The 9,548-nt window shown below is 33.4% G+C and overlaps 1 non-coding gene across 1 annotated transcript; it reads right to left on the bottom strand.

The window, feature by feature from the left end:
* Positions 1-6,653: 6,653 nt before the first annotated feature.
* Positions 6,654-6,758, bottom strand: LOC114913600 (small nucleolar RNA R71). Its single transcript, XR_003799525.1, has one exon. It is a non-coding gene; the product is annotated as a small nucleolar RNA R71 (small nucleolar RNA).
* Positions 6,759-9,548: the final 2,790 nt, after the last annotated feature.

The following is a 9,548-nucleotide window of genomic DNA, read 5'->3' as shown; positions in this document are numbered from 1 at the left end:
ACCTATGCTCGATAGAAGCTGTCGTCCTTATTAACAGCTTATCATTTGATCGTGAACAGTTTTAAGGACTAATCGATAACTCCTCTCTTTATCGAACTTAAATAGTCCTAAGGACTTCATCATAACAACGGAGTTCATTAGAAGATGAAAGCTTATGATGAAGATGCCAAATATATTTTATTTATTAACAAATCAATTATAATACTTGGTTGCTCAACCGTCAACAGCTTGACGATTGGCTTTTTGGGACACATTTTCCAACACCATCGATGTACGACACCTCATCTAACAGTTATTGGTAACACATATATCAATGCATGGATAACTCTTTATTCAGATGCTTCTCCAAGCATGTTGCAGCGACTTGGTCTCTAAGTCCTATGGCCTCACCTAATAGTTATTGACATATTTCTTAGTTAAGTCTCACCCATTGTTCGCCAGCGAGTGCAAGGCCATCATTGGATCCCTCACCTAACAGTTATTAGGCCCAACCCCATCTTTACCCCGAGATATTTAATGCCAATAGAGTGATTATGCTTTTCCGATGCAACTGAACCACTATAACTAGTCGAGAATGATCAACGTCGGAAAAGACTCCTGTATCTCTACAATGGTGAAAGAGCACTAGACTTAATATTTAGTGAGAATATTTAGGTTCAGATCTCTTCTAATTAGTTACATACATCTGATGTAATGATTAATCTGGTTTGGATCAGCATATTTTATGTCTGACCAATCTAGTTGGCATAGGTGAACTCGAATCAACAAGTAACCTAATACAAAATATAATCTCTCAAAATGGCCAGATAAGTGAAGATGAGTGGGGGTCCTCCCGTTGCTTTTTTTAGACACCAACGAATTGGCCAGGTTAGACAACGCAATTAATTAAAGAACCACCATCTAAGACTTACCTTAGACACCAAATTGATTGATTAGAATTAATTAGGTTAACCTATAGATCCGGGTTCGAATTGCTGAGTCAAATTCGGTCTTAACTTAATCAATTCACATCAAATATGAATCAATTTGATCAACTACAACTAAATTTAATTTTGAACCCCTTTAACCTAATCCCAATCAATTTTTGATTAGGTTTAATCAACTGCTCAAAATCAGAAAGGGTTCTAACTTGATCTAATCAATAATCTTAGTTGTAGTTTAGTCTCTAAACCTAATTTATTCAACCCATACTTAAAGTCCATATTTTGTGCATTAAAATTTAGATCTTAAATTCGTAATTTTAGGTCTTATAATTTCAAATCTTAATTCTCAATTAAGTACATTATGTACATAGATTTAAGTTTAAATCTCAAAATAATTTTTGATCTAAATAATTTATATTATATCTCATACAATATGATTGTCTGCAGAATCTAGTCGATTCATCCTAGTACACGAATCGACTTATCACAGTGAATCGGCATAACACTAAGACAAACAAAAATCTATAGACCTAACCTGCACAATTGAGTTGGCTCATCAGCAAATGAGCCGACCTACTAGGGTCTCAAGTTGACTCCAATAAATTAAGTCGGCTCTCCAAGTACTCGAGTCAACCCAATTGAGAATCGAGTCGACTCCACAGATATGTTAGTCACAATTTTATAATTTCATGCAAACAGAACCTAAGGTTTTAAATCTAGAATTTTACAGAAATTAAGTTTTAGATCGTGTATCAAAATAATATATCACATATAATATTTAGCGATCTAAAATACATAAAAATATATGCATAATCTGATTTAAATCTAAAATATGTAGTATATATAATTTTTCATTCGCTATTCATCTTCATGAAAAATATCATAGTCGGCACTCTTATACGTCATAAGAGAAAATCCATCGAATGGGCAAGAGAGGAACTTTAATCTCTTCATCTTCTTATGATCGGACGGCCATGATGATTATTCCAATCCAATTATTAAGCTACTAAAAGTTTATTCTAATATATCATATATGTAATCAATTAAAAAATAAGATCTAATTATCTTTCACATGTTGAACATATGAATAATAATTTTGAATCTATGCATGTAGAAAAAAATTTAGCAATCATACTAGTTCGAAATTAAACCCTAATTAATATATTCAGATCTAAAACTAATTTTAAGTCTGAATAATTCATAATTTATTTTTAATCTGAAATAATCCTATAATCACATTACAACATGTAAAAAATTCAGATCTAATATTGATTGATGTTCTACATTGTTCTAGGACAACCATTCAGTATAATAGGATTGTACCAGGATAATCTTATTTCAAAACTATGTTGGTCATCAGACTAACCTTCAAATCTAATTTTTATAAATTAGATTTCAGATCTAAGAGGTTTTCATGTTCGTATCAGAACCAGTGCTCTGATACGACTATTAGAAAATACTATGGTTTCGTACGTGTAGTTTAAATTTTTTTTTAAACCTTATGTAGTGAAAATAAATAAATCAAAATATTTTTAATTTAAATACGTATCAGATTTGATCTGAAAACTATAGCTAGGATCTTGACACGAATATGTTACCTTGATCTGAAATCTAAAAGAAAACAAACGTTAGCAAAATCAAATTGGAGATAAGATCTCCATACCATCGGATCCTGCGAATGTCCCGAATTCTGATCGCAGCCGCAAACATGTTCGACCTCTGCTAGTATATATATAGAGATGTCTGATTAGAGCATCGAGATTATCGATGTACTAGTACCTTGCAGATCTTGCTCTTTAGCCTTGGATCTACATCTCTTCTTCTAGATCTTGAAGAAGAAGATCACTGCGTGAACTCTTTTATGCAGATTCGACAGGATCTGAACCAAATCACCAAGAAGGAAAGAAGAATCTTTCTTCTTCTCTTCTTCTCTCTCTTTTTCTCTCTTAGATCTGATCTCTATCAGATCTGGACGTTGGAGATGAAGGGGAGAAAGAAAGGAGGCATTGCGATGAAAGTTATGCGGCAAGAAAGAAGACCCATAACCTTAGTGCACGCCACCTTCTTTTCTCTTAATTTTTTGTCACACATAAAGAAATCCCTCACACCCCAAAAGTGATAAGATTAGATCTTTATCAAAATAGGGTACGTGTGGCGTATAATAATGGAAGGAAATAAGTTGTGTGACCAAGAAGAACCGCATGAGATCTCTCACACAATTTCTTAGTGCACGTCCCACTTTTTCAAAGTTTTTGTCGCATAAAAAATTATTCCACACCCCAATCTAATCTGATTAGAAAGTCCTCTTGATAAAGCATCTATTCAAATCATATTTGGATAGTTGTCTTGAAGAGAGAGAGTCCCAAAAGAATGGTTGGCGCCCCTCTTCTCTTCACATGCGCAAGAAAATAAGGGACAGATCTCAATGCGTGTCCTCTCCTTCTTGGCATGAAATCTGGAGAGAGAGAGTCTCAGACAATCTGAGCTCTCTGAGTTATGATTCTTTTGGTTCAAGTTGGATCTTAATCGGTTCGAATCGAGTCCGAATCGAATCAAATTCGAAAGGCTGTCAAGCCTGATCCAATCAAGCTTGAAATCCAAATCTGATTTGGATAATTAAATTCAATTGATATTAAATTAAATTAAGTATAATTTAATTTAATTTAAATTAATTATGACTTAATCTATTAATTTAATCAACTTTAATAAAATTATAACATTTATAATTAAATCCCTATGCTAACGATTAACAGCTGCCAAAACTGTAACGTTTACAAATTAGCAGTTTCTAAAATTTAAACTATCAATCCAATTAATAATTCAAATATGATTCAAACCATTGATCAGGTCATGCTCCTTTTGTGTGTGATCCCTCAGATTCTATTCTGTTTGATAGTGAGATATATCGCGATCTCCATCACAGTATCATCGAAACTCTTTTTGATGATCTAGAATGATTTCAACTCACCTCAACAAGAATTGTTGATCCGAAAATGATTCTAGTGAGTTCTCACGATCCACCAATGATGTCTAGCAGCATATAACGGCAACTCAGTAAAATAAAAAAGATGAATCTCTAGGCACAGTTATTGTATGATACAATCTTTTTATCGTGAGTTTGGACTAGACGGAGGTCATAGAGAACTCGTCAAACTCCATCGTCAGTCATATATTAGATTGGCTCGACTCCAGTTTATTTGTGAATTCCATAGAAATTCTTTTTCAGTATTCACACTAACTCTAGCTAAAGATTTTTTGAACTCAGTCATGCGAATGGTATAGGACTTCTTCTTTTCTACCAAAGTCAATAGATTCTATCTTGATGTATCCTACTCCAAACAGCGAATATGAACCTACAATAGCCAACATACACAACAAAGATCTAAATAGTTAGGGATCAAGAAAACTTGCAGTCAAACTAAATAGTTTCACTGCGAATAGCCAACACACCGTAGGTCAAAGGACTAGTCACACCACTGCAGCATCGAAAAAATCACTAATGAGTGAGTAGACATCCAAGTGATTTTTCGTGTTGGTCACGCTCAGTTCAAGTTGTTCTCTAACAACTACTTGCACTCTCACCCTAGTGTCTCTACACTGCAGACTTAAGACTTATCTGCCTTAAAGGGAGGTGATCCATGCATCGATCTTGAATGGATTGATCACTATCCTCTATGACGATTCTTCGATCGGGAGCATTTAGAAATTAACCACTAATGATGCATGTCTCAAATTCTCAAAATCTTGAAAATATATAAAATTATCTTTGTTAATTTTTAGGACAAATCATGGATACATGTGACATGATTGGTTATAAGACTGTCCGTCAAGTACAAAATATATCCTAAAAAAAAGATGTATCGGTCAAGATTGACTTCTAAGGTATACATCTAACATCTGATTCTTCTTCTTCTTCAAGTTCCTCCCTAACTTTCAAAGTAGATGGAGCCTTTGGCGATGGGCAAGATCCAACCCATGAGTAGCTAAACTCTTCATCCTCGGAGAAGTAGATAAACTCTTTAAATTCAGATTTGTATTTGATTTCTTGAACTTATTGTGTATTTTTTCTTCTTATGCAATCAACTACTTAAACATTGTAAGGCATCTTTTTTTTAAATAGTATTGAATATTTTGTAAACATGAATAGTTTATGTAATTTTATTCATATATTTAAGTAGTAGTATTTTTTATTTTATGATAGTTGTTCTCAAATAATTTATGACTACATAGAGATGAGTCGTAATCTGAAGATACGACTCATGCTCTTTGAGATAAACTATATTGAGTACTAAACCATAAATTTATCTTTTAATCATTACTAAGGCTTGTAGTTTTTAGTGATCTAGATTGCTTTAATTAAATATAAATCTATGATTAAGGATAGATTCAAAAATTTTGAGATATTTTCTTCAACTTAATTTTTTTAAAACTTTATCTCTATCAACTTATTTCTTTTGCCCTTTTTAAATCCTAAAATTCTCATTTCTTCATTATATTCCCTAATTGGAGATAAATTAGCCCATTGGTCTCTGAGGATTCGATACCTGAACTCACACTATTCTACATAATAGTTGAATCAGATTAAATTATTATTGTTGGTACTTGTGATAATATCAAATTTTGGTATCATTATCGAAGATAATTGGCATGATTGTTTCAATATAAAAAAATAATATCATAATATATATAGTGATAAAAGAAATAAAAATAAAAATAAAAATAAAAAGAAGAACTTATTTGGTTGGATATCTTGTTTGTTGCATATCATTCTCAAATCAATCTTAAGGACACAAACCCTAACACAAGATAAGATAGAAATTTCATCATCCTTGGCCCATAAATAAGTTTCTTTCATTTTGCATTAATTTAATCCTAAATAAAATTAATTAAACATTAGCCTCTAAGGAATTCGAGCTCATTAGGATAAAAGAATCTAAAAGTTGGATCGAATTTGCAATTGATCCATTGATTGGGGTCTAAGAAAAGTGTTTCAGGGATATACAATCCTAAAGAGTGATGGTTATTTAATTAAGATCATCGCGAAAGCACAAGAAGCCTCCCACCAATCTTACATTTACCTGATCAATTTGGTTGGTTAACTTTGAACTTTGAAGGCTTAAAGGTAAATTGGAATAGCTAGGAGCTGTCTAGATTTAGATTAAATCTTAGCTAAAGTTTATCTTTTGTGTAAAACTTATTTGCAATTAAAATCATTAAAAAAAATATAGAATTTTTTTGATCTAGAACTCTTGGTTGCATGCTTGATCATCGATCTTTATAATCAGAACTATAGCTATTAGATGAAAAAATTGAAAAGACTATTAGAAATATCCATTCTAGAAATATGGCTGCACGCGGTGAAGCCAACCCTCATCATCAATTAAAAGAGTATTTTACCCATCCTTATATAAATATTCTCCTTGTATTCAAGTGCCTCCTATAAAGGCCTCCCAATATGAGATTAAGTCCAGTGTCATTCAAATGCCACCTTCTTTCTATGGACTTACTAATAAGGACCCATACAAATATCTAGATGAATTTTTTGAGATATGTGCTACTATTAAAATCCAAAATTTTTTTAATGATGCTCTTAGATAGAAATTATTTTTCTTTTCACTCAAAGATAAGGCAAAACATTGGCTAAATTCGTTAGACTCAGTGACCATTTCAATCTGACATCAACTCCAAAGAGAATTTCTTATGAAATACTTTTTAATTGAAAAAATTAATCAAATTAAAAAAGCCATCACTAGTTTTTATCAAATGGATGAAGAATTATTTCATGAAACATGGAAGAGACTTAGGGACCTCATTTGTAAATGCTCATCCTATGCAATCCCTAAATGGTAATTCGTTCAGTGTTTCTATGATAGATTATCAGAGAAACACCAACAAATAATCGACGCCTCATGTGAAGAGACATTTATGTTAAAAAGTGAGGATGAGGTATGACAATTATTTGAAACTCCTAGAAAAAAATTCTTGCATAACATGTCTGTCTCTTGTAGAGATATACCCATGTTTGCCCAAAAAAGAGGTGAAATCTATGAAGTTGGAAATTTCATAGATATCCACAGTAAAATGGATGAGTTATCTTAAAAACTAGATCATTTACTGAATGTTGGCACTCGCCTGCTCCATCTTTTCTGCTCAAGATGTTTGTGCTTTATGTTCGGATCACACCCACTTTGTGAGTGAATGCCCAATCACATCTTAATTTTTTGAGTTCGTACAAGAGCAAGTTTAGCAAGCTCAAACTGCTTATAGATTAGATAATAACCTCATTTTTGATACTTACAATCAAGGCTAGAGAAACCATCCAAACTTTTCATGAAAATCATAACTAGTGGGTAATCCGGCTATGCAAAGACCAAGTCACCTAGATGCGGCCTATAGGCATACGACCTACCTACAGTTTCAAAATATTCCTTAACCCACTCCAATTACCCATAATTTGGCTTTTGAAGAGAAGGTTTTATAAGCATTAAACAGGCTAGAAAACAACACCCAGATCCTTCACTTCTATACGCAATCTATAGCTAAGCTAAAGACCCAAATCGGCCAACTAGCTACTACATTCGGCAGGAGAGAAGGAGAAAAGTTACTTAGTCAATCTAAGAGTAATCCGAAGGGACAATATATGACTGAGAGTTTCAATACTCCTGAAATTTTTTTAGAAATGCCAAATCTGTTATGACTCTCAGGAATAGAAAGGTCATAGAGTAACCTAGCAAAACCAATGAGACCAAAAATGAAACTTTAACTAAGTCAGAATTGCTCAAAGATAAGGAAGAACTGAAATTGAGGGACGAACCAACTTGATCAGTACTTCTTTATTTGCCTAAGGCCCCATTTTTAAGTACTCTAGAATCTCCTATTCTTTTTAATAAGAAGGGAGGAAAGATAGATGAAATGTTGGAATTATTCAAACAAGTTCATATTAATCTTCTCCTTCTAGATGTAATCAAACAGGTCCTAACTTATGTCAAATTTTTGAAAGATTTGTGCATACAAAAACACAAATCTAGATCATAAACCCTAAAGAAAGTTTATCTCACCAAACAATCTAGTTCAGTTTTCTAGCATGCTAACCATCCTAAACTTAAGGACCTAGGTACCTGATGCGTAGTCGTTGATAGCACCAAAAATAACTCTACTCACTACGTAGGTAGGATGAGTCGAGATCGTATCCTCAGGGACCTTGGGCTAAGTTGAGATTGCAAGATAAAAGAAAGAAGCGTTGTTTTTGATTTAGAAAATAAATTATCGTAAAATTGAGGTAATTAAAAAATAAAAAGAGCTCGGGAGTTTTGAATTAATTTGCACTAGCAGAGTTGTATCTCTTTTTTAACTAAATAGATGTGATTAATCTTAGAAAAAATATCTGTCTTTCCTCGGCACGCTCCGTACCCGTAGATCACGGTGCGTCTCCGGAAAGACTAGGTACATAACTCTTCTTTCCTCGGCACGCCCCGTATCCGTAGATCACGACGCGTCTCCGAAAAGTAAAAGTTGTTCCTAATATTAATCTAACAAGAAAGCATAAATAAAAGCATATGATAGGGAGCAAATAAAGAACTCATGACAATTTAAATAAAAAGCATAATCTTTATTGCATATAAAGAAATACAGAAAAGTTTAGAACAATAAACCATCTCTATGTCGTTACAAAATTTCTTCTCCACTCTCGAGACTGCTAGCCTAGCTGCTCATGAAGTAGTCCCTTTCTATTCCTCTATGCAAGGCTTTAGAAGAATTTCTGGGCTCCCCCTCTAATGGGAGTACAAAAGTATTTTTATAGGTGTTAGGAGGGAGGAGTTTTATATGATTTTCCGATGTGGGACTAAAAAAATACAAATCTTTCAAAACATTTCTAAATATTATTTTTTTCCTTATTTTGAACTTGTCTGCAGTGCGCCCACACCCGCGAGATGTGCACCCATGCCCGCGTCAGCACCGCGTCCTGCGTCCGCGCCCCGCATCCAAACCGCGTTCACGCGCCAGCTTCCCGCGTGTTCACACGCATTCACGCGCCAAAGGAGTCACGCGTGCCCAGGAGCCAAAAAAATTCACGCGCGCCCAGGAGCCAAAGAATTCACGTGAAACCCTTTTCTTTTTTTTTTTTTATATTCCAAAAAGAAACAAAAGTTCCTTCATAATGACATCTATATTTTTTTTGGATTCCTTGCATAGTATCTTCATTTTCTATAATACCGGATGCATCTTTCTTTTATTTTAATTTTATTTTAAGTCCAATTTTCTTCAATCTTGAGTCTTTTTGATCTATGAATCGGACTCTTTGTATCGGCGATCACCTTTCCTGTAAAACATAGAAAGAAACATCAAATTCTTAATAAATAAGATAAATTAAATATAATTTTTTAATTTAAAATACTTAAATTAAGTGTTTATCAGTACCCTTATCATTTTCTATGTTATAGGGGACCTTCACATTGAAAAAGTATTTCTAGATTTGGGGGTAAGTGTTAATCTTCTTTCTAGCTCGATGTATAAATTTTTTGAATTTGGAGAGTTAAAATCCACCTCTGTTATCTTGCAGCTAGCTGATAGATCTATTAAGGTACCATATGGGATGGTTGAAAATGTCTTAGTCAATATAGATGA

This window comes from Elaeis guineensis, chromosome 2, assembly GCF_000442705.2.
Source record: "Elaeis guineensis isolate ETL-2024a chromosome 2, EG11, whole genome shotgun sequence".
In the NCBI taxonomy this organism is placed as follows: Eukaryota; Viridiplantae; Streptophyta; class Magnoliopsida; order Arecales; family Arecaceae; genus Elaeis; species Elaeis guineensis.
This window is presented reverse-complemented; position numbering and strand designations above follow the sequence as displayed.